This window comes from Psammomys obesus, unplaced genomic scaffold (assembly GCF_907164565.1).
Source record: "Psammomys obesus unplaced genomic scaffold, mPsaObe1.curated_primary_1811, whole genome shotgun sequence".
NCBI lineage: Eukaryota > Metazoa > Chordata > Mammalia > Rodentia > Muridae > Psammomys > Psammomys obesus.
Window position 1 is genome coordinate 11,087,649 of NW_026596101.1, and position 22,899 is coordinate 11,110,547.

The following is a 22,899-nucleotide window of genomic DNA, read 5'->3' on the forward strand; positions in this document are numbered from 1 at the left end:
TTTGTTGGTTGAGCTTTTACGCTGATCTATACCCATTGGGCTGTTTTAGGTGTTGGCTGTTAGTTTCTGTACTTCCTGGAGTCCTGAGGTAGGGAGAATCCCGTTGGCCGGAAGATGATTTTTCCTGAAGGAGTCCTCCTCTGCTTTTTGGTTATGGTCACTGTATGACCAGTGTTTCTCAGGAATTGCTACTGCTCACCTCAGGTGTATAGCTCTGAATAGTAGCTGTGGTCTTTGTTAGGCAGGGGGGATCTCCTCTTACCCATAGAAGTTCTCAAGACAGCTGCCCCACTGCTGGGTTTTTTGTTATAAATTTAGTGAGCTGCTGCTGTTACAGTTTTCCAGGTACAGTCCCAAAGAACCTGCTGATTTCCTGGCTGTGGGGTTTTCGCTCAACAGGGAAACTCAGTCTATTATCCTGGGGTACACAGTTCTGTCCGGGAAAGTGAGAGATGCGCCCAGCAAGTCTCTGGGCCAGAGGCTGATTGCTCTGCTCTGGGCCTGGAGAATGTGCACCTAGGTTGAGTTGGCACCTGGGGGTGCCGCTCTGGTCTGGGAGGCTGGGTGCCTCAGTCTGGACCAGGAGCTGTGTGTCCCTCTCTGGGATGGAGGCTGCAGGCACTGCTCTGGTCCTTAGGCTGTGGTTGCAGCCCTCTTGAAAGACCAGGGATTCCCACAGTTTTGCCAGTCTAGCTAGGGAAAACTGGTTGATCCTTGGCACAGTATCTGAGGGCTGCTGTAATGGCTCTCTGGCTTTTGTAGGTCTGAGGATGCAGCTGTGTGTCCCAGTTCCCTAGGGGAACTCAATAATGGTGGCTGAGCACAGTGCTCCTGCCTGCATTAGAAAGCTAGAGCCTAGAGTCTGTGTGAATCCAGAAAGTCTTTTGGTGCTGGGTGTCCTGAGCGTTAGACCTGATGATCCCCTCCGCTGGGGGTTTCCTCCTGCCAGAGACACGCAGTCTTTGCTTTGGGGACCACTGTTCTGTCTGGGGTGGCGAGTAGAACCCATAGGCACAGACGCCCTTCCGTAGCTCTGCCTTTCTGGCCTTTGGGAGCCTGGGTGTCTGCCTAAACTGGTTAATTTTCCAGAGACCTTTTCGGGGTGGGGGTGTCGGCTGAGTGCTCTGAGATCAGACCAGCCGTTTCCCTCCCTGTGGGTTTGCATCTGACAGTAAAACGCAGCCTTCTGGTGCTCTGGTGCCCTAGTGCCCTGGGGCCCACAGTTCTATCTGAGGTGGCGAATCAGGCGCACAAGCAGGCAGGGCTCTGTGCAGGCGCCTGGATCCCTGGCTCTGGCTCCGGGATAGCTCCTGGGACGCCCGCGGAACCCGAGTCTTTTCCAGGGGATGTCTGGGTGACCTAAGGTCGGTCCCAATCGTTTCCTGCTCCGTGGGGTTATCTCCGTGGGGAAAATCCAGTCTGTGATGTTCTGGGCCCACAGTTCAGTCTGAGACAGTGACCAGATCAAGCTGGCCTGTAGCTCTGGGCTGGCGACCAAGCGCCTGGTGGAACCAGGATCTCTTCCACGGTTTAGCAGGGTGAGTTAAAGCTGATTGAATCCCCCACCATGAGGTATCCTCTCACCTGTGAAACACAATCACATGTGTTTTATGACGGCTAGTTCTGATTGCTGGTCATTGTGCCAATCCTGCTGTACTGCTGCTCAGAATGAGAGTCCTCCAGGCGCCGCCATCTTGCCCTGCCGCTCAAGCAGGTTTTAATTATATAGTTACACACACATAAATACACATACTCTTATACATACATAACACACACACATTCACACACACACACACACACACACACACACACCACTACCACCACCACCACCAACAACAACAACAGTAACAATTAAAGAAAAAGAGAAAAAAAGAGATCATGAATTTGAAAGAGCTTGTAGAGGATCCATGGGAGGGCCTGGAGAGAGAAAATGAAAGAAACGAATGATGTGATTATATTATGATCTGAAAAACATATTCTATAACACTATATAGGATTTGATGATATTTGTAGAACATGATTAGCCTGCAATAAAGTCCTGAAGATACCTGATAAAACAGGATCAGATGAATGGGGAGGAGGCCCCCCCCCCATCAGTGGACTTGGAAAGGGGGATGGTGGAGATGAGGGAGGGAGGGACTGGGAGGGAATGAGGGAGCGGAACACGGCTGGGATACAGAGTTAAGAAAATGTAACTGATAAGAAAAAAAATACAATTAAAAAACAAAACAAAAATGAATAAAATATAAAAAATTTAAATAAAAAAGAATGATAAGAGAAATACATTAGCTTTACATTTAAAGATAACATGTGAATTCATAATTACATATCAAATTTATATTTCAATTTATAGTCATCTCTTAAGACTAAATTAAATTTAGTTTTTTTCTTCTTTAACGAAAATAACAGATAGATGACAGACTGTTGATATTGGTAAATGATGCATTCAGTGGAAAATCCTCTTTGTTACTTAGTGATTAATATTTGATGAAACTGCAGCTTGTATCTGAGGCCAACATTTATTACTTGCTAATATTTAGTAATTTTAAATAATGAATAAATAAATCTGCTTGTCCATGGCAAATTCACATAAAAAACATCATTCATCCCAGAACCCTTGGCATCCATCAGCCCATGCTGAGACTTGTGTGCTTCTTTACAAAACTGTTGTCACAAAGTCAAGTGAACAGTTAGGTACACTAACAAATGCAGAGCTTCGAGACAGTGAGTTTCCATGAATTCTCAGTTGTGTGATGCTGAGAGTTACAGAAGCTTTTCTGTGAGTTTCCTCCCTCTCAGAGTGGCAAATATGCCACCTGCTGCAATAAGCCAGTGTGTGTGAAATCACTGTGGGATTGTGAGCCAATTACTGCCTAGTAGCCTGCAATTTTATTCTTGTTCGTCGATGAGTCTTCAGCTCTTATTTTTCCATATCAAAACCCTCTGAAGAAAGTTGTAGGGAGGGGAATATAATTAGCTAAATTTCAGTTTTCATATATAAGGAACATGGACTCTGGAACACACACACACACACACACACACACACAAACAGGTGGATTTTGTGATTTAGTAAAAAAGACTGTTTCATGGGACTTATTTACATTGCAACCTCAATAAAAAGATCAAGTCCCTGTTAGTAAGGAAAAACATGTAAACAATTCAATAATGTTAGGACTATTAATACCTCATATATACATACAAGTACACACATATGTATATATACATGCATATGCTAACATAAGTGTCAACAAGGAATTTAAAATAAGCCAAAAATCAAGATATATGATTCATTATGAAATCTGTTAAAGGAGATTTTGATTATTTATGGAGATAATTCTAAAAGAGAGAAACCATGGCAGTCTCTTTACAGCACATATTTTTTCTTTCTAACTTTCTTTATTACAATTTATTTACTTTGTATCCCAGCTGTAGGCCCCTCCCTCATCCCCTCCCAGACCTTTCCACCCTCTCTTTTCTCCCCTATGCCCATTCCTTAGCCCACTGATAGCAGGTATTTTGAGGCTTGGGTTAGAATCCCAGCAGCCCTGAATAGATTAGTTATAAGCATATCCCCAGTCTGTATGCACTTTAACTTTCTTATTTACTGCCGATAGCTGATAATTCTTACTATACACAGCTTCATAGCCAGAAAAGCTAACAAGGAAAAAGAACCACCTCAGTGGCAGATACATGGTAGACCAAATATCTCACTGATGTTCACATATAGCATCTAAAAGGGATATCTGCCATCTCTACCCAACACACCATTTCAGTCTTATCGTTCTTACATCCTGCTGACCTCTTCCTTTGGTATGGACTTGCCTTGTTCATTGTTGTCTCTAATCAAGACTTCAGCATTCTCAACTAAAATTATAAGGCATCTTGTCAATTGTAGGCCTTAGCTAATCACTGGTGTTTCATGTGTTTTGCTCCATCTTGGAAATTGTTACCTAAGAACATGACATCCACTTTCAGACATGCTACGTTCACATTGTTCCCAGTGTCAAGAATCCCCTCCCACCCCTGTGAAGACACAGCTGTGATTTTGTTTTAGCTTATATGGAAAGACATTTTGATTCTTAGCAATGTTTCTTCTCCTTGACGTGAATTATAATAGTTCCTAAATACACCTTCCAATCTGTAACAATGTAACACACACACACACACACACACACACACACACACACACACACAAACTTTATCAAATGTTTTTGATATCAGAGAAAAAAAGATGCCAACTTTTATTTTGTATTTTTATGTGTCTACATGTGTATGTTCTGTATATCTATGTGTGCATACAATAGAACAATCTGCGTGTGTGTCTATCTGTCTGTCTGGTTTCTTTCCTGTGTCTTTATGTGTTCGTTTATTTTTGTGTCCTTTCATCATCCATATACCTTAACAGCTCCCCTCACCTCTAAGTAAGACCTCAGTTTTATTGTCTCTTCTGAATTTGTGTCCCATTTCAGCACAAAAATTTATAGGCATTCTTTATTCATTTGAATAAATGACATATCCTATTAATTAGGAATGCACTAACATTTTTTATCATATAAATCTCAACACAAATTTACTGGCAGAAGACCTGATCATCCTGGACTGAATATTTTAATATGCCTTCTTTCAGATGAAAATGGTATAAATGGGTCTAGAATTCAATATGTCATTTACATTTTTTTGAACCTCATTAATCCAGGCCAGATATAATGAGACTATATATTTTTCTAACTGGTGAATTAGAGCATGAATACAAGTTCCAAATGTATTTTTCAAAATAATAAAAATAGTTCATTTTTATACACTGCTGGTTTTTCAAATGTAACAATATTTCTTGCCTTATGTATAAATGTTTAGAATTTTTAGAAGAAGAGGAGAGTTCATTATGACAGCTCTACTCTCTAGAACAATGTCACTTAAGGTCAACCATGAGTGAGAATGAGGATGTTAACAACTAAGTCATAATTATCTAGACTGTATTTCTTAGATGCTAATTTAAAAAAAGTATTTTTAAATATTTTAGTTTTACTTTAGAAAAGTCATAGCTTCCTTATTATATAAATAATATATTATATACCCTTTTCATTTAAAATGCACCCAGTTCCTTCCAATCTCCCAATACTAGGTAGTTCAAATGTCCTTCTCTAGGCTTCAAGTGTACTCCATGCACATAGTGCACAGACAACAAGCAAGCAAAATACACATATAAAACAGCAAGAAAATAATAAAGAGTCTCCTGCAAATTAAGAAAACTGCTAGCATTTTTCCAAGCAACTGGAAACTTTTTTTCTTTTTTTTAAGCTGAGCAATAGTGACATATGCCTTTAACCCAAACACTTAGGAGGCAGAGGCAAGAGGGCCTCTGTGAGTTCCAGCCTGGCCAGCTTGGTCAACAGGATAAGTTTCAGGACAGCCAGGGCCACACACAGAGAGAAAAGCTGCCTTAGAAAACTGGAGAGAGAGAGAGAGAGAGAGAGAGAGAGAGAGAGAGAGAGAGAAAGAGAGAGAAAGAGAATCCTTTCTAAACTGCGATCATGATTTGACAACTAATGAAAGTGGCCCATAGATTTATTTTGATTATTATATATTTTGCCATCAGAGTTGTACAAAAAACAGTTATAAAGAAGAAATCTGAGTGTAGCCTATAGGCAGTTCAGTTGTCATGTGGGTTCCTTAGTAAGGGGAGCAGGGGCTGTCTCTGGCATGTACTCTGTTGCCTACTCTTTGATCACTTCTCCCTGTCAGGGAGACCTTCCCAGGCCACAGAGGAAGAGGATGCAGGCAACCCTGATGAGACTTGATAGGCTAGGGTCAGATGGTAGGGGAGGAGAGCTACAGCTTTCTATTGCCTAGGGGAGGGGAATAGAGCCAAAAAGGGAGGGAAGATGGGACAGGAAAGAGACAAGAGAGGGGACTACAATCAAGATATTAACTGAATAAATAATAATAAATAAATTTATATAAAAATAAATCAATACTTCAAGGAAAAAAAAGAAGAAATCTGAGATAACATGTTTAACACTTGGAATTGCAATTTTGAAAATGTGACATAATTAATATTTTATATAATATAAAATTAGATAACATGCAGATGTGATGATGTGAAATATCCTTGAGCATATTCGTCTGACACTGCCCTACTTTGAATAACGACAGCAATGATGTGTGGAAGCATTACATGCTTCTTAGATACTTCACATGTAACCGAGAGCTTTAGTATGATCATTTGACATTCAGTCGAGTGGTGTCAAAGAGATGATGGCTGAACAGGCTAAGGCATTTGCTGACAACAGACACTGTAGAAGGAGACAACTAACACTCACAAGTTGTTTTTTCCCTTCCCACAATTGCCATGACATGTGTTCACTCCCCCTGTTATTTCTTGTGCAAAATAAATATTAAAAAATAATTTTCTATCATTAATCAACTATAATATGAGGAAATGTCGAACAACTCAGGTGCAAAACCATCTGGGAATTTACTAAAATACATGTTCCAATTATGACATACCTTTAAATGCAAAATAAAAGCTTTTATATAACTTTTCTAGCAAGCTATCTCAAGGTCAAAAGATTGTGTTAAGTTAATATATGCTAATGAAGCATCCCAGGTCCCTTGCTTTCCATATTTTAAGAACCCAAATTTAATTCAATTTTATCTAATAAAACCTTAACTTACTTTTCAGAAATAGCTGTTATTTCTTTCAAATACCATTCAGAGAAAAGAGGAATGGCTTTAGAAGGAATTCCCACTTCTGAAATATTTTTCTTTTGTGCTATGGTTGAAAATATAGTGACTAATCCTAATGACACTGTTTAGTGTTAAAAGACTACACTTGGAGTACTCTACCATGGTTTTAAATGCTCTTAGTGCTGTTAGGAACAAACTGTGAAGCAGCATGCTCTAAAGTGCCGCTAAAACAGGAGCCACAAATGGCCTTATTGTTTTAAGAATTTCATCCAAGGACACATAGAAAGTCCTGACTTCTCTCCTCCTGAGTCTCTACTGTCATTTGATGATTTGCTATGGCCACAGTGAAGCGTAAGAAGGGGAATCTTAAAATATGATTAGAAAATGTGAAGAGTAAACAGACAGGCATCATTACCATTTAATACAATTATGGAACAAATGCATATCACAAACCAAAGAGTAGTATTAAAATCTCACAGTTTGACTACTAAGGCTTACTAATAAGCCTCATTGCAACTGTTGAACAGCTGTGAATCTATTAAGAATATAGGAGTCAAAAGTAATACATTACTTCTGGGTATGCTGAGGGCACAATAACCTTTAATGTAAAATGTGGACTGTTCATGAATCAGTTATTGTGCAAGCCAGGATATAATTGGTTGGCTTTATTGTAATGATTATGATGATAATTATTATAGAAAGAGCAGCTCCTCCTCATGAAGTGTTAGCTCTGAGTCAAGGATTTTGCTAAGCATTTTACTTGCATTATCTCCTGGATTAAAGCTCAAATAATAACATGGCAGTTGACAGCAGATCAATTAATTCTGGAACTTCACAAAGGAATATTTACTCTATTTTGCAGGTAAGAAGGAAGTCAAAGTCTGGCAGTATTAAGTGGCTTTTAGAAATCACAAAGATACATTTCAATAAGTGACAAAGTTAGAAATTGATCCAATTTGATGTGAAATAGTTCCTAACTCTCCTTCTCTGTACACTTCGTGTAAACATTTATCTATTTACTATCAAGAAACTTTATATTTTATATCTTGACTTTTAGCTTCTACTTGAAACACAAACATGAGTCACTTCTTTTGATGCCAGTGTTTTTAGGTGGTTTTCTTGAACCTCTATAAACCCTATCTTGGATACTATGACCCAGCAATTTGGAGATGTGTAGGCAAGAATCTTCTTGAATATCTGTGATATGATAGGAAAGCTAATGATGTATGTAATTCTGTGAGCTTTAGCTCTCTCAACTCAACTAAATTTTGAACATTTTACTTTTTGTACAATAGCTAGATGAAATAAAGTTTAAATGGATCCATGTTATAATTGCAGGAAGGGGCACTGGCCGCTCCTAGATACCGTAATCTGTAGAATAAAGTCTGGTGCCAAGAATGGTGCCTAATTGTGCCCCCTAGATCCTTCAACATTCAGGCTATTGTCAGTGTTCTTGGGTACCACCACTCCATGCCCCCGAATTTGATGGTAAGAGCCTATTGATAAATACACCAAATATTCAAGGTGTGCATATTTTATCTACAGTTGTCTTCCATGTGAGTATTTTCTTCTCAATTAGAATTGAAATGCAGTCCCTTTTGGAAAAAGGATCCACTATTTTTTCTAAGATGGGTTTTTTGCCAAGACAAAATGTTCCAGATGTAATTATATTTCATCTCCAGTTGCTGAGTGCCTTGGTCATTCTATTTGTAAGTGACAGAAATCTAAATTGCATTGGCTCAAGCACAGAAAGGGAACCTTGGCTCTTATTAATGAAATTTTTAAGTGACAGCTTGATACAAGTATTATGGGTTTAGGGACTCAAATGTTATTTTTATTTCCTCAGAAGAGGGGAGAGATTAGAGCCATACCCAACTTTATTAATACATAGCTTGGGCTGAGTCCAGAGTGTTCCTTTTTAACTATATCTAGGCCAAGGCCTGGAAGCTTCTAACATCAATACAATCTAAGCTTCTGGAAGCCTGGACCTTGAAAGCTTTAGCTTCTAACCTCCATCTGCTAACCAAGGCTGCGAATGTTTTCAGCATCGGATATTTACAGCAGAATACCTTAACTTTTTTAGTTATTTATGAACTGTTGCTGACTGGTTCAACTAAGTTGTTCTGGCTCAAAATTCCTTTTTAAATTTACTGATTAAAACTAGCTTCTATGTACTTTTCACTTAATGGCTCTGCTTGGAACTCTACTCTACTCAACTGAACTGCACCAAACTCTACTGTGCACAGGAACCATACTGTATGGACTCCAGGAACTCTCCTGTTCTCTCTCTGCACTACTGCCATGTAGCTTCTCTTTCTTGTTTGTACTTGTGAGAGTTGGGAATATTCTGTCTCTTACTCATTCTGTAAAATCTTTCTCTGATTCCTTACTTTGTTGGCCCCTCAATTAAACATCACTTTTTCCAACCAGAAGAATTGAAGATGTGCCATGTCTTTATTCCAGCAGGAATGATTAAGTGTGTGTATTATAGCCAGAGAGATTAATGATGTGTACTAAAGGGTGTGTCTGTATTCTGGCTGGATCACACAGACCTAGGTCTTTGAATCATTCCTTGCCAAAGAAGCCATTTGCTGGACTAAAATTCATCTACACTCTTCTTGGCTGTGTTCTTATTTCTATCATGGCTTATTTCTAGCCTCAAATATAGTTCAGACTCACTTGGCCCCTAGTTCAATATAATCTTGTGAAAGTTTATGCTATGTATATGTCCACATGCCACAAACCCTCAGTGTTTAAGCATGTCTGCACCCATTCTTGCTAATACCCAGAAGGTCTGGTGGTGTAAAGTTCAGGAGGAGGCCAGGATGGCTGGATACTAGAGACAGAGAACAGATGAACTTCTTTCAAGAGATCATTTCAGGAAAAATGGGATTTCTAAATGAGAAAGTAGGCTCAACATGGGGGATTTATTGTCACCATATGGCCAACCCTCACCCAGTTATTTCATAGATGGGAAGTGCTGTAGGTATGGGTTGTTTGCTTTACTTTTAGTAAGCTTCTATGTTTATTTTTTATAATCACTAATAGTCTGAAGCAGTAACAGCCTTAGAAATTTAGCATAGTATTAGGGACTATGAGAAGGTAGTTCCAAAGACCCATTTTCTAGAAGTCTACATGCTAAATAAACATTTTTTCACCCATAGCTACTATTACAAAGACTTAGAACACAAAATACTAGAACTAAATGCTCATAAATAAATACGGGTATCTCCTCTTCTTTCTGATGTTAGGTGGGATCGGGAGGGGAGGAGAGAGGGGCTTATGGGGCGATACAAAATGAATAAAGTGTAATTAATAAAAAATTAAAAAAATAAATACGGGTATCAAAATGATCGCTTGTAATGTGGGTGCTGATTAAGAACGCTAAGTGGTGAGGTAGAACTGTTCTCTTGCTTGTCGAATATGAAAATTCTTTTTTGTGGAAGAGTTTGAGGAGAATTGGTGTTAGCACTTCCTTGAAGGTCTTGTAGAATTCTGCGCTGAAGCCATCTGGTCCAGGACTTTTTTTGGAGGGGAGACTATTAATGACTGCTTCAATTTCCTTGGGAGATATAGGGCTATTCAGTCTTTCTACCTGATCTTGGCTTAATTTTGGTAGATGGAATCTGTCAAGAAAATTATCCATTTCATTTAGATTTTCAAATTTTGTGCCATATAGGTTTTTGTAGTATAACCTAATAATTGTTTGGATTTCCACAGTATCTGTAGTTATGTCCCCATTTTCATTTCTGATTTTGCTGATTTGGATAGTTTCTCTCTGCTTTTTAATTATTTTGGCTAGGGGTTTGTCTATCTTGTTGATTTTCTCAAAGAACCAGCTTTTTTTTTCGTTGATCCTTTGGATAGTTTTATTTGTTTCTAATTGATTGATTTCAGCCCTGAGTTTGATTATTTCCAGCCGTCTGCTCCTCTTGGGTGTATCTGCTTCTTTTTTTTTTTTTCCTAGGGTTTTCAGTTGGGCCATTAAGTTGTTTGTATGTGATGTCACGAATTTCTTCTTGCAGGCACTTAGTGCTATAAATTTTCCCCTGAGCACTGCTTTCAACGTGTCCCATAAATTTGGGTATGTTGTGCCTTCATTTTCATTGAATTCTAGGAAGTCTTTAATTTCTTTCTTTATTTCTTCCTTGACCCAGCTGTCATTGAGTAGTAAGTTGTTCAGTTTCCATGTGCGTGTCGTTTTTTTTGTTGTTTCTGTTGTTGTTGATGTCCAGCTTTAGTCCATGGTGGTCGGATAGTATACAAGGGATTATTTCAATCCTTTTGTATCTGTTGAGGCTTGTTTTGTGACCCACTATATGGTCTATTTTGGAGAAGGTTCCATGTGGTGCTGAAAAGAAGCTGTACTCTTTTGAGTTTACTCATTGGCACAGGAGACAACTTCCTGAACAGAACACCAACAGCACAGGCTCTAAGAGCAACAATCAATAAATGGGACCTCATGAAACTTAAAAGCTTCTGTAAAGCAAAGGACATTGTTGTCGGAACAAAAACAACAGCCTACAGACTGGGAAAAGAACTTCACCAAACCTATATCTGAGACAGGGCTAATATCCAGGGTATATAAAGAACTCAAGAAGGTAAACAACAACAAATTAAGTAATCCAATTTAAAAAATGGGGTACAGACCTGAAAAGAAAAATTCTCAACTTCGTATGGAATAACAAGAAACCAAGAATTGCTAAAACAATCCTCTACAATAAAAGATCTTTTGGAGGTATCGCCATCCCTGATCTCAAGCTGTACTTTAGAGCAACAGTTATAAAAACTGCATGGTACTGGCATAGAAACAGAATGGTGGATCAATGGAACCGAACAGAAGACCCAGAAATAAACCCACACACTTACGGACACCTGATTTTTGACAAAGATGCCAAAACCATACAATGGAAAAAAGATAGCATCTTCAACAAATGGTGCTGGTCCAACTGGATGTCTACATGTAGAAAAATGAAAATAGATCCATACTTATCACCCTGCACAAAACTGAAGTCCAAGTGGATCAAAGACCTCAACATAAAACCAGACACATTAAATCGGCTAGAAAAAAAAGTGGGGAATACCCTAGAACCCATTGATACAGGAGAAAACTTAATGAACAGAACACCAACAGCACAGGCTCTAAGAGCAACAATCAATAAATGGGACTTCATGAAATTGAAAAGCTTCTGTAAAGCAAAGGACACTGTCATCAAAACAAAGCGACTGCCTGCAGATTGGGAAAAAACCATCACCAACCCTTTATCTGACAGAGGGTTAATATCCAGTATATATAAAGAACTAAAGAAGCAGAAAAGCAACAAACCAAGTAATCCCATTAAAAAATGGGGAATGGAGATAAACAGAGAATTCTCGAAAAAAGAACATCAAATGGCAGAGAAACAATTAAAGAAATGCTCAACCTCATTAGCCATTAGGGAAATGCAAATCAAAACAACCCTGAGATTTCACCTTACACCCATCAGAATGGCCAAGATGAAAAACTCAAGTGATAACACATGCTGGAGAGGTTGTGGAGAAAAAGGAACCCTCCTCCATTGCTGGTGGGAATGTAAACTGGTACAACTACTCTGGAAGTCAATCTGGCACTTTCTCAGACAATTAGGAGTAGTGCTACCTCAAGACCCAGCTATACCACTCCTAGGTATATACCCAAAATTTGCTCAAGTACACAACAAGGACATTTGTTCAACCATGTTTGTAGCAGCTTTATTTGTAATAGCCAGAACTTGGAAACAACCCAGATGTCCATCAACAGAGGAACGGGTACAGAAATTGTGGTATTTTTACACAATGGAATACTACTCAGCAATCAAAGGGAGGAAATCATGAAATTTGCTGGCAAATGGTGGGATCTAGAAAAGATCATTCCGAGTGAAGTATCCCAGAAGGAGAAAGACAAACTTGGTATATGCTCACTTATATAGACCTACAAGATATGATAAACATAACAAAATCTACACACCTAAAGAAGATAATCAAGTAAGTGGACATGGGTGAAGATGATCAATCCTCATTTAGAAAGACAAATGGGATGTGCATTGAATGTATGACAGGAGTCTACCGCAAAAGGCATCTGGAAGACTCTACCTAGCAGTGTTTCAAAGCAGACAGTAAGACTCATAACCAAACCATGGCAGAGTGCAGGGAATCATATGAAAGAAGGGGAGTTAGTATGATATGGAAAGGATAGGAGCTCTACAAGTACCAAATATATCCAGGCACAGGGCCTTTTCTGAGACTGACACTCAACCAAGGACCATCTATGGATATAACCTAGAACTTCGGCTCGGATGTGGCCCGTGGTAGCTCAGTAACCAAGTAGTTTTCCAAAGCAAGGGGAACAAGGACTATTTCTAACAGGATCTCAAGGCCAGGCTCTTTGTCCTCCCCCCCCCACCCAGGGGAGGAGCAGTCCTATTAGGCCACAGAGGAGGACTTTGCAGCCAGCCTTGAAATACCTGATAAAACAGGATCAAATGAAAGAGGAGGAGGTCCTCCCCTATCAGAGGACTTGGAAAGGGGCAGGGAGGAGACCAGGGAGGGAGTTGGGGAGGGGGAGGGAATGAGGGAGTGGGATACAGCTGGGACACAGAGTTAACAAATTGTAACTAAAAATAAAAATTAAATTAAATTAAAAAAAAAGAAAAAAAATTCTTGAATTCTTGAACATGCATAATGCAAGATATTTCCATATGTAACTCTTAATCATTAAAATGTATTAAATGTGCCATTGTATGCATGAATCAAATTCATCCCAAATGCCTTTTACGCATGTCACTGAAGAAAAGTGATAAAAAGGATAAAGAGATATTTGTGTTGTCAAATTAGAAGGTAGTAGTCTCTTGTGCTTCAATTTTTTATTTGCTATCAGCCAACATCTCATTTACATAAGAAAGTCAAGTTATAACTAGTTCATAGTTTAGGTGATGCTAATATTTCTAAAATAATACCGTCTCATGTTCAAGCTGAAATCGGTGCATATGCAGATTCATTAAAATGCAGCCTACAATTTAGAGTTTTCAAGACCATGATATTATTGACTTAGAGAACAGTGATGAGCTACCATGTCAGAAATCTCAGCCATAGTCTAACACTGTATGTAATCTAATACTATGTTTATAAGTGATCACATCTCTATGAGAAGACGTCCATGTGCTATTTTTCTGTTATTTGTTATTATCATATCCCTATTAAATAACAGCAACAAATATTAAAGATGTAATATATAATTAATCTATAAAATGTCAAACAGAAATGTTCTACAAATACCAATTTTCATTTCTATTCTTTGTTACTAATTATATTTTTTTGTTTAAAAATATAAGGCTTATTTATTTAGCTATTAGTTCAGGGTATGTGTGCATGTGTGCTGTCATACAACAACTTCATGACGTCAGTTCTTCCCTTCCACCTTTACATTGGTCCTGAGGATTGAACGCATATCTTGACCCTTGGTGGCAAGCACCTTTATCTGCTCAGTTGTCTCACTGTTGTCAAACCTTCCAAACCTTCAGGAAGAATCTGCTTGGCCCTCAGAAAGTAGAGAAAACCTACCATCATCTGAAAGTGAAAACAAAGCCAAATGTAAAGGAGGAAATCTATCATTAATATACTGAGAGTCTGCATTGGGATCTAAAAATAGAAGCATAGAATTCTAACTATAAGTAGATGATGAAGAATATAGTGGCAGCTCATAATAACCATAGTGAATGGAGAATAAATATGATCTACTGCTCTATGCTCAATGGCTGTCTTGGGGAGCAAAGAGACATCATCAGGGGTAGGTCCTTTATTGATCGTAAAAATGAAGCTACAGTTTAGACAGGCCATATTCAGGAAACACAGAACAACCAAAAATAGTGAAAAATATATTACGACATTAAAAGAATTACTCTACTCTCCGTTGTTGCAGCCTTGTTGTATTGTTTCTTATCTTTCTCAAATTTTATGATGCATAGTAACCTTACAGCTCTAGATAGTACATGAAAACGAATTTGTAAAAACTTTCAAATTGCTGTAAGAATTTCTCTTTTTTGCACTGGAAAAGAACTTGGAATACTTAATTAGACAATTATGAATAAGAAAGAGCACGTGCTACCCAGTGAATTAGGGGGCTTGGTGAGGATGGGACAAGAAACACAGGCTCAAATAGCTGAAAAAGGGAAAAAATATTTACTCAGACATGTAAAACCTAATGAAAGATTTCCATGGGTATGCGGTTGTCTATGTTTCAAATTAAATCTTATTTTTTAACCAAGTATCTGCATGCAGTTTAGAAAAAAATAAGAGTCAATGCTTTACTTCTTTCATGTGAAATGTACCTTCACATTCGTGCTATACTACTTATTTGTCATCTAATAATTTCTGACATATTCATCCACAGTCATAATCATTTCTCATTTAATGTTATCACAAAGTTATCAAGACCAGTTTTGTGCCCTGAAGAACCAAATACAGCACTTAAATATATTCTTCCTTTGTACTGATTTTAATATCTCATGATGTGAATAATTTTCTATCACATTTTTCAAGTCTTATCAATAGTCATATTTTGATTGCTGAGTGAGACATGATGTAAAAACTTTCTTACAGGTTTCAAGTTCGAGGAAGCCAAGATGGCGGCACCAGGAGAACACCGTGTCTGAGAAGCGGGACAACACACTCCGTGCAGCGACCAGGAGACTGAACTCTGGGCCCTAAAAGAACAGCAATCGATTGTGTTTCCCAGGTGAGGGGAGGCTCCCATGGCGTGGGAATCGGTCGGGTCCACTCTCGGGCCGCACAGCCAGAACCCAGAAGAGAACCCGGCTAAAGCGGGCTTTGGGTCTCCGGGCTGGTGCTGTAAGCCTGCTTCTCCAGATCAGTTTCCCAGGCTGATTGGTGGGCACATGGGTGCCTGAGGCTGGGAGTCCCAGTCACAAAAAAACCCACGGGGAAGGAAAGTTACCAGACTGGTCACGGATCACCCAGTCTTTCCCTGGAAGGTCTCTCCTACCAACCGCGGTGGGTACCTGCCACCATCACAATTGAGCTCCTGCCACGCACGGATTTCAGCTGCACGCCCAGCTCAAAATCCCTACTCCCTCTTCGGAGGAGGCAGGAGACATCCAGCAGAATCTGCCACAGACCACATTGTCTGTACCCCAACACGTGATCAGGGCTGAGAAAACCCAATCCATTCGGGCACTCCCCCAAATGCCGCCATAACCCTGCCACAGCAGAGCAGAAGGATAAAGAGGCACACAGTGGCTTTCACAGTGCTGGAACTCCAGTACTGCCAGCTGCTCCTAGCAAACAAACTACAGCTCGGGATCTGGGACTGTGGTCATTTTACACGTTCTGAGATTCTCCTGGGTCCAGCACAATAAGGTCTAGCAGCAAGTTCTATCACCGGCGCCCCCCCCCCCCGCCCCGACCCCTGGCAGAGAAACGCCGGCTCAGGGCTCAGGATCCGACTGAGAAGCCCCAACCCCTGCTGGCACTCCCCTGAGAGCACCTCCATAAGCTTGCCCTAGTAGAGGAGAAGATCAGAGAGGAAGGACAGAGAGGCAGCCTGCCAAGGACACAGCACCCTCTCTCCAGCTCACCCAGTGGCCATTAGCAGAGAAACCCAAGCTTTGGATCTGAGGACACTCAACCCTACCTGGTACTCTCTTGGGATCAGCAAACATAGATTCTACTGCTAGGCTGCTTCTGGCAGAGAGATCTGGGCCCGGGATCTGGGATTGAGTACACTCATCCTAACTCTTTCCCGTGCCACCCAGGGACCAGTCAACATAACCCCTCCTGGCAGAGGGAAAGGACAAAGAGGCAGCACACAGGAAAGGTGGACACCGAGTCCTGCGGCCACAGTGTCACAGAGCTGACTGTTAGCCTACCTGTGCACTTCCGCAGCAGGACCAAAACAGAGAGTAGTGAGCAAGGGGAACTCCTGTGCATTCCAAATGGTCCTGCAAGAGAGTGAGTGAGCCTTCTAGGGAGAGATTGCCCCAGACCCAGGGCCTCTCCACAGAAGCAACCAGACGAGATCCCTGCCACCCACACCCCTAGTGTGGGCATCATAGGGATTCTTGGGATAGCGACCCCAACATTGAAGCCTCTGCCTTGCGGGTCCACCAGGGTAATACAGGCAAACAATCCCTGGATCTCAGTCAGAACTGTGTAATAGTGGCTTGCAGGCCACTGCAATAATCAGAGAATCCGCGCATGCACACTGTGCCCGCTAAAAGCGCACACGAATAGCGCCAGCGTCACATTCTTTACTTAGGCAAAACTGAAAACACAGTGCACACTCCGAAAGCAGTGAACCTCTCTCATCTTCCTGAAAAAACAGTCCAGAAAACAGAGAGGATCATAGCCCAAACTACAATCTTGAGGAACAACCAGTGAAGATTATAAATAACCAGATGGCTAGAGGCAGACGTAAGAACACTTCCAACAAAAATCAGGACATAATGACCTCGCCAGCAACCCCACAAAACAATGGACACTTCAATTCACTAGATACACAAGAAAACGACCTCAAAACTATGTTTCTCCAGCTATTAGCGACCCATAAAGATGAAATGATCAAAGCCTTCAGAGAAATAACCAAAGAAATTGAGACTAACCAAGAGGAAACAAATCGTGCTCTCAGAGAAATGACCACGAAAATTGAGGCAAACAGAGAAGAAATGTACAAAGTCTCAAAGAAATGTCCACACAAATGAAGGCAAATAAAGAAGAAATAAACAAAGCTCTCATAGAAATACAGGCAATTATACCCAAAGAAGTAGAGGCACAATTAGTGATACATAGAGAGGAAACGAACAAAAAAATAGAAGCTATCATTGAAAAGCAGGAGTCCACATTCAAACAGATGAAGGAAATGGTGCAAGACGTGAAAACAGAATTAGAATCAATAAAGAAAACACAAATAGAGAAAAACCAGGAGCTGGAGAACATAGAGAAAAGATCAGGCATTACGAAGGTAAGCATTACCAACAGAATACAAGAGATGGAAGAAAGAATCTCAGGAGCCGAAGATACACTTGCGGAAATTGACACGTCTCTCAAAGAAAAAATAAAATCAGAAAAGGTCCAAACACAAAACATCCAAGAAATCAAGGATACCATGAAAAGACAAAACCTAAGAATAATAGGAGTAGAAGAAAAAGAAGACATCAGGCTCAAAGGTCCGGAAAATATTTTCAAGAAAATTATAGAAGAAAACTTTCCCAACTTAAAGAAGGAGATGGCCATAAACATACAAGAGGCCTACAGAACACCAAGTAGACTAGACCAGAAAAGAAATTCTTCACGTCACATCATAGTCAAAACACTGCACCTACAAAACAAAGAAAAAATTCTAAAAGCAGCAAGGGAAAAAGGCCAAGTAACATATGAAGGTAGACCTATCAGAATCACACCAGATTTCTCAGCAGAAACGATGAAAGCCAGAAGGGCCTGGACAGAAATCATACAGTCCTTAAGGGACCACAGATTCCAACCCAGACTACTATACCCAGCAAAACTTTCAATCAACATAGCCGGAGAATTCAAGATATTCCAAGACAAAACCAAATTTAAACAATATCTACATAGTAACCCAGCTCTACAGAAGTTACTAGAAGGGAAACTCCAAACCAAAGAAAACAACTACATCGAAGGAAACAGAGGAAATAGATAACTACACAACAAAAAAACCAAAAGAAGACAAGCAATGAAACTCAGTGACACCACCAACACCACATCTAAAGTAAGTAACAATAGTTGGTCACTAGTTTCTATAAACATCAACGGACTCAACTCCCCAATTAAAAGAAACAGACTAACAGAATGGTTGCGGAAACAGGATCCATCATTCTGTTGCATCCAAGAAACACACCTATGCAACAAAGATAAACACTACCTCAGTGTAAAGGGCTGGAAAAATGTGTTTAAAGCAAATGGTTCCAGAAAACAAGCGGGAGTAGCCATCCTAATATCTAATAAAATAGACTTTCAACCCAAGTTAATCAAAAAAGATAAGGACAGCCACTATATTCTCATCAAAGGAAAAATCCACCAAGAGGACATCACAATTTTGAATATCTATGCCCCAAATACAAGAGCACCTACATTCGTAAATGAAACAATATTAAAGCTTAAATGACACGTTGATCCTAAAACCCTAATAGTGGGAGACTTCAACACTCCACTCTCACCAAGGGACAGATCAACTAGACAGAAAACAAATAGGGAAATAAAAGCACTTACAGAGACCCTAAATCAAATGGACCTAATAGACGTCTACAGAACTTTTCATCCAAACTCAAAAGAGTATACCTTCTTTTCAGCACCGCATGGAACCTTCTCCAAAATAGACCATATAGTTGTTCATAAAGCAAGCCTCAACAGATACAAAAAGATTGAAATAATCCCTTGTATTCTATCTGACCACCATGGACTTAAGCTGGACCTCAACAACAACAGAAATAACAAAAAGCCTACACGCACATGGAAACTGAACAATTTGTTACTCAACGACAGCTGGGTTAAGGAAGAAATAAAGAAAGAAATTAAAGACTTCCTAGAATTCAATGAAAATGAAGGCATAACATACCCAAATTTATGGGACACATTGAAAGCAGTGCTCAGGGGAAAATTTATAGTACTGAGTGCCTGTAAGAAGAAATTCATAACATCACATACAAACAACTTAATGGCCCAACTGAAAACCCTAGAAAAAAAAAGAAGCAGATACACCCAAGAGGAGAAGAAGGCTGGAAATAATCAAACTCAGGGCTGAAATCAATCAATTAGAAACAAATAAAACTATTCAAAGAATCAATGAAACAAAAAGCTGGTTCTTTGAGAAAATCAACAAGATAGACAAACCCTTAGCCAAACTAACTAAAAAGCAGAGAGAATCTATCCAAATCAACAAAATCAGAGATGAAAAGGGTGACATAACTACAGACACAGAGGAAATTCAAACAATCATTAGGTCATACTACAAAAGCCTATATGCCACAAAATTTGAAAACCTAAATGAAATGGACAATTTTCTTGATAGATTCCATCTTCCAATATTAAGTCAAGATCAGATAGAAAGACTGAACAGCCCTATATCTCCCAAGGAAATTGAAGCAGTCATTCACAGGCTCCCCTCCAAAAAAAGCCCTGGGCCAGATGGTTTCAGCGTGGAATTCTTCTACCAAACCTTCAAAGAAGTGCTCACACCAATTCTCCTCAAACTGTTCCACAAAATAGAAACAGAAGGTACATTACCAAACTCATTCTATGAAGCAACAGTCACCCTGATACCTAAACCACACAAAGACCCAACAAAAAAAAGAGAACTTCAGACCTATCTCTCTCATGAACATTGACGCAAAAATACTCAATAAAATACTTGCAAATCGAATCCAAGAACACACCAAAGATATCATCCACCATGACCAAGTAGGCTTCATCCCAGGCATGCAAGGGTGGTTCAACATACGGAAATCCATCAATGTAATCCACCACATAAACAAACTGAAGGAGCAAAACCACATAATCATCTCCTTAGATGCTGAAAAAGCATTTGACAAAGTTCAACACCCATTCATGTTTAAAGTCTTGGAGAGATCAGGGATACAAGGCACATATCTAAATATAGTAAAGGCAATATACAGCAAGCCTATAGCCAACATCAAACTCAATGGAGAGAAACTTAAATCAATCCCACTGAAATCAGGGACAAGACAAGGCTGCCCACTCTCTCCCTACCTCTTCAACATAGTACTTGAAGTCCTAGCCAGAGCAATAAGACAACTAAAGGAGATCAAGGGGATACAAATTGGAAAGGAAGAGGTCAAGTGTCACTATTTGCAGATGATATGATAGTATATATGCGCGACCCCAAAAATTCAACCAGAGAACTCCTCCAGCTGATAAACACCTTCAGCAAAGTGGCAGGATACAAAATCAACTCAAAAAAATCAGAAGCCCTCCTGTATACCAAAGACAAAAGGGCCGAGAAAGAAATTAGGAAAACAACACCCTTCACAATAGCCACTAATAGCATAAAGTACCTTGGGGTGACACTAACCAAGCAAGTGAAAGACCTGTTTGAGAAAAACTTCAAGTCTCTGAAGAAAGAAATTGAAGAAGATCTCAGAAGATGGAAAGATCTCCCATGCTCATGGATTGATAGAATTAACATTGTGAAAATGGCCATCCTGCCAAAAGCAATCTACAGATTCAATGCAATTCCCATCAAAATACCAGCTCAATTCTTTACAAAACTTGAAAAAAAGATTCTCAGCTTCATATGGAGAAACAAAAAATCCAGAATCTTCAAAATGATCCTGTACAACAACAGATCATCTGGAGTTATCTCTATCCCTGATCTCAAGCTGTACTACAGAGCAATAGTAATAAAAACTGCATGGGATTGGCACAGAAACAGAAAGTAGGATCAATGGAACCAAATAAAAGACCCAGAAATAAACCCACACACCTATGAATACTTGATTTTTGACAAAGAAGCCAAAACCATTCAATGGAAAAAAGACAGCATCTTCAACAAATGGTGCTGGTCCAAGTGGATGTCCACATGCAGAAAAATGAAAATAGATCTATATTTATCACCCTGCACAAAACTAAAGTCCAAGTGGATCAAAGACCTCAACATAAAACCAGTTACTCTAAATCTGTTAGAAGAAAAAGTGGGGAACAGCCTAGAACTCATTGGCACAGGAGACCACTTCCTGAACAGAACACCAACAGCACAGGCTCTAAGAGCAACAATCAATAAATGGGACCTCATGAAACTGAAAAGCTTCTGTAAAGCAAAGGACACTGTCATCAAAACAAAACGCCTGCCTACAGATTGGGAAAGAATCTTCACTAACCCTTTATCTGACAGAGGACTAATATCGAGTATATACAAAGAACTAAAGAAGCTGAAAAGCAGCAAACCAAGTAATCCAATTAAAAAATGGGGAGCAGAGCTAAACAGAGAATGCAAATCAAAACGACCCTGAGATATCACCTTACACCCATCAGAATTGCCAAGATAAAAAACTCAAGGGACAACACATGCTGGAGAGGTTGTGGAGAAAGAGGAACCCTCCTCCACTGCTGGTGGGAATGTAAACTAGTACAACCACTCTGGAAATCTATCTGGGGCTTTCTAAGACAATTAGGAATAGTGCTTCCTCAAGACCCAGCTATACCACTGCTAGGTATATACACAAAATTTGCTCAAGTACACAAAAGGGATATTTGCTCAACCATGTTTATAGCAGCTTTATTTGTAATAGCCAGAACCTGGACACAACCCAGATGTCCATCAACGAAGGAATGGGTACAGAAATTGTGGTATTTTTACACAATGGAATACTACTCAGCAATCAAAAAGGAGGAAATCATGATATTTGCAGGCAAATGGTGGGATCTAGAAAAAGATCATTCTGAGTGAAATATCCCAGAAGGAGAAAGACAAACACGGTATGTACTCACTTATATAGACCTATGAGATGTAAACATAATGAAATCTATACACCTAAAAAAGATAATCAAGAGAGTGGACATGGGGTAAGATTATCAATCCTCGTTTAGAAAGACAGATGGGATGCGCATTGAACATATGACAGGAGTCTACTGAGTGCATTTGAAAGACTCTAACTAGCAGTGTTTTCAAAGCAAAGACTCATGACCAAACCTTTGGCAGAGTACAGGGAATCATAAGAAAGAAGGGGAGTTAGTCTGATGAGGAAAGGATAGGAGCTCCACAAGGACCAAATATATCTGGGCACAGGCTCTTTTCTGAGACTGACATGCAACCAAGGACCATGTATGAATGTAAGCTAGAACCTCTGCTCAGATGTAGCCTGTGGTAGCTCAGTAACCAATTGGTTTCCCATAGTGAGGGGAACAAGGACTATTTCTAACAGGAACTCAATGACTGGCTCTTTGGCCTCCCCACCCCCCAAGGGAGGAGCAGTCCTGTTAGGCCACAGAGGAGAGCTTTGCAGCCAGTCCTGAAGATACCTGATAAAACAGGATCAGATGAATGGGGAGGAGGTACCCCCTATCAGTGGACTTGGCAAGGGGCACGGTGGAGATGAGGGAGGGAGGGAGGGACTGGGAGGGAATGAGGGATCCGGACACAGAGTTAATAAAATGTAACTGATAAGAAAAAAATAAAATTAAAAAAAAACTTTCTTATCTCATTTT